This window comes from Pipra filicauda, unplaced genomic scaffold (assembly GCF_003945595.2).
Source record: "Pipra filicauda isolate LSUMZ 115617 unplaced genomic scaffold, ASM394559v2 scaffold349_size1355687_pilon, whole genome shotgun sequence".
NCBI lineage: Eukaryota > Metazoa > Chordata > Aves > Passeriformes > Pipridae > Pipra > Pipra filicauda.
Window position 1 is genome coordinate 1,297,299 of NW_024104475.1, and position 3,608 is coordinate 1,300,906.

At 36.4% G+C, this 3,608-nt stretch overlaps 1 long non-coding RNA gene across 1 annotated transcript; it reads left to right on the forward strand.

Annotated features, from left to right (window-relative positions):
• The first annotated feature begins 1,948 nt into the window (after positions 1–1,948).
• LOC120323821 lies at positions 1,949–2,961 on the forward strand. The gene is made up of 2 exons (XR_005564692.1): positions 1,949–1,987; positions 2,689–2,961. It is a non-coding gene; the product is annotated as an uncharacterized LOC120323821 (long non-coding RNA).
• The last annotated feature ends 647 nt before the right edge of the window (positions 2,962–3,608 follow it).

Here is a 3,608-nt window from a genome sequence, read left to right on the forward strand (position 1 = left end):
CACATATCCATTGCTTTCCAATGGATCACATCCCCTCTTGCTTCTACCCATACTCTAAGAGACTAATTAAACTGTGCATCTAAAAGAATTGCACAGCTATAGAAGAATGTTTACTAAAGGACTAATTAGTGTATAAGTACCAACCACTGCTACAAGAACTGAAAAAGGAATTCATATAAAGGCTTTGTATTCATCTATTCTAGATAAAAACAGGTGTAGTGATCGTATTGGAATGGATGGCATTTGGCTTGTACAAAGCATAAGAAACCCTTTCTTGTGATACTGCTAGTTCTGGCATGAGAAAAGTTGCTTATTTACTGAGACCAAAGTCTTCTGAAACTGTGAGAGATTTGCTTCTCCAATTAGATATGCTTAATTTACTCTCAATGTACTGTTTGTCTGTAAGAAATGGCCCATCCACCCAGAAAAACTGTTTCTGTTTTGTAGAGTAAAACTTTACTGAATTTATATAGGAGATGTTCTGCATCAGCTGTCCAGTTAAAGATGAACAAAAGGACTGCGTTGTTTGCCAAGACCTGAGTTTAAGGAGCCTGTGTCTCCTATGCAATTGTTGATGGTCATTTTAGCAACCAAGTGGAGTGGGAAGCTGTATCCTTTGTTCTTCTTCAGAGCGTAAAATGTGAAGATTTATGTTTACTGATGCAATTTGCACTTGTATGGACAAAGATGAGGGGCAAGTCCATGTTCCTTCATTCACGCAGAAGAACTAAAATGTATCTCCTGGACTATTTTGTCTATATGACATAGCCACATATATTATTAGCACCAGCTGTGTTGCAATAGGACTTCAGTCATTGGCACCTCTAATAGATAAGAGCAAAGCAGTTTCTAGTTACTGCTTGTTAGGTATTAGAACTCTTATATGTGGTCAGATGTAGGACCATTTCTTTCAGGTATGTAAAAACAAATGCTCCAGACTTCTCTTTCCTTATTCCTCTTCCACCAATCTAATGCCAATTCATAGGCTGAGGCTTCTCTGGTTAGAATACTCCTGGTTAGAATTTGTCCAGGGGAAATATATCAGGAAAGCAAGGCCTGCATAAGCCATAACAAATATCATCAGAGAATAGGAGGTTCTGTAAGCATAAAAGTATCTTTTCCCTTTTGTAAATCCAAGTTTTTGACTGGTGAGGCTGTGAAGAATCGCAGCTACCTTCCCTATGACATCTTGGTCTGGGTTTGTGTCACAATAGACCAACACACCTTTCTCAGCAAGAACTTGTCTCTGGTTCTGGTATGTTCTATTCAGAAGTGATGATCTGGACTATTTTATCTGTCTTATACTTGCTATTTGTCTTTCAATCCCTTTCTTGTCTATGTAGAATTAGAGTGATCTATCTTCCTTAAGCATTTTTAGGTGTGATTCCAGAGCCTTTGGTGTGGAATACTGGTACATCTGTGCATCTCCTAAAGAGACTGGTAAGTAGAGAGAAACTTATCTGTATATTTCTTCCGTTAGTCCATTCCGATACTGAGGTGTGGAGCAGTCACTATATCATCATGAGATGAGCAATTAATGAGTAACCTGCTGTTCCCCATTAATTTCACATAGAAACAGATTTTTTCCTTCTTGACTCCCTTTTGTATATTGTTCTTCTACACATATAGAAAAGCATCTTCAAGGAATTTCACACTTAGTTTTTAAACTTCACAGCATTTAAATTGAAAAAGCTTGCCAACATTTTTATCATGCTGTTTATTGCATGGTCGTTAAAAATGATCTATGTACAAAACAAATGCCAAACTTCAAGACAATTAAATATTTGAAATGTTTCTTCTGTTACTTAGACTGGTCAAGGAATAATTAACATAGGCCTCAGTTCCCTCCTCTGTGACAAAAAGATATAATGAGGTTGTTTCTATGCATTCGATTTACTTATGCGTTTTAAAGTCTCTGTTACTTATTCATTTTTACTGTCTCCAATTAGAAAAGAAAAAAAATCCTGTCACATTGTGAAACAATAAGGTAAGGTCTTTAATCTGCACCTGATATCACATAATTTTTCAGAGTAATTGTTCTAAATTTTCTCTCTCACCCCGAGCATTCTTTCTTAAAAATTTGTTCTCTCATTAAAAAAGAAAAAAAATATTCATTGAGAATGCATTTTTAATACCAAATATACTTTTCAGCATGCAACTTAGTGATCTGCAGTACATCCAAGAAGTTCAGAATAGTCCAGGAATCTCCTAGTTGATTAACTCACCTAGTTGAGTTAAGTACAGTAGGGAAAACATATGTATTTCTGCTTATCATGTAAGCTTTGTTGAACAAATGGCATTATAGGTTTAATGCTAAAAATTAATATGGAATCAGAGCTCTTCCTACAAGGAGAAGATCTCTGAGCTCTTCATTAAAGCTATGATCCTGATCATGTTCTAACAGGCACGAAAGTCATTTTTTCCTGTCTGTGCTTACCTGGAACTGGTTGTCAAATCAGAATTGGAACCTTATTATGGAGTATATGATGCAACATATCACAATAGCTATGGATTAGCATCAGATCTGAGTTGAACGCACCTAGAAGAACAATGTGTCTTGACCTGCCATCAGAAAGGACGTCCAGCCCTTTCATAACTCAGACACATTTAAATGAGAGCAATATCTCAGTGCAGCATCAGAAGTTCTTGATGTACTTGTATTTTTCCTTATTTATTTCTTGTTTCTAGTTCTGTGCTTATTTCTAGTCGTTTTGCATGAAGCAGTCCACTAATCTGTGGGAATAGCGGAGATGAAATATGTTCATCTGATGCTGACTTTGAGGTTTATGTGGGAACCAGGATTACACCAGTCCTCCAAAATCGTATTTCTGAAGACACAAGCCTGAAGAAATATGATTGAGTCTTTCATTTTTGGCTCTAGCTCAATTAAAATGGAAAAGTCTGCAAACTGTTCTTTTGCAGAAAATCTGTTTTGGCTGTCAAAATATAAGAGTGAAAACATTTTTACCCTGTGGAAAACACATGACAATACAGAGACTTCTGTCCAAAATTTCCCTATTTATACACTGTGGAACTGTAATCCTTATGTGTAAGTGCTGATATTCAGAAATACTGCTTCTTCATGTCCTCAAAAGAAAAACAGCACTCCCACAGCTTTCTTCTCTATTTCTTTCTCTTCCCACACTCCTCACAGCGTAAGAGGAGCACTGAAGAATGCCTCACTGTCAAGTTCTAAGAGCAACCTCAGAGAAGTGAAATAATATGCTAAAACATATTGTCACATCTGCCATAGCATTTATTTTATTTTGACAATAACTTAGGGATATTTCTGTCTTCCTTCAGACATTCTTTTACTCTTTATAACATACTGCTTAGTCAAGTCATAACTGTTTGTGTTGGGGGATGACAGAATACCCATCTTTTCCACTGAAATGATGAAGAGCAACACATTGCTTTTCTAACAAGCTTCTCTTTAAGTGCTTGAACTCACCTTCAGTTAACCAATATTAAGGTAGCAAAAGAGAGGGAGGAAGGCTGTTGCTTTAACACTTAACTTGGAACAAAGGGAAAAATTATTGTCCTGCAAAGAGTAACTCTGTTTTTCTGTGCTGAAGAGACACTACTCTGTGAAGAATCTTTGTCTAAAT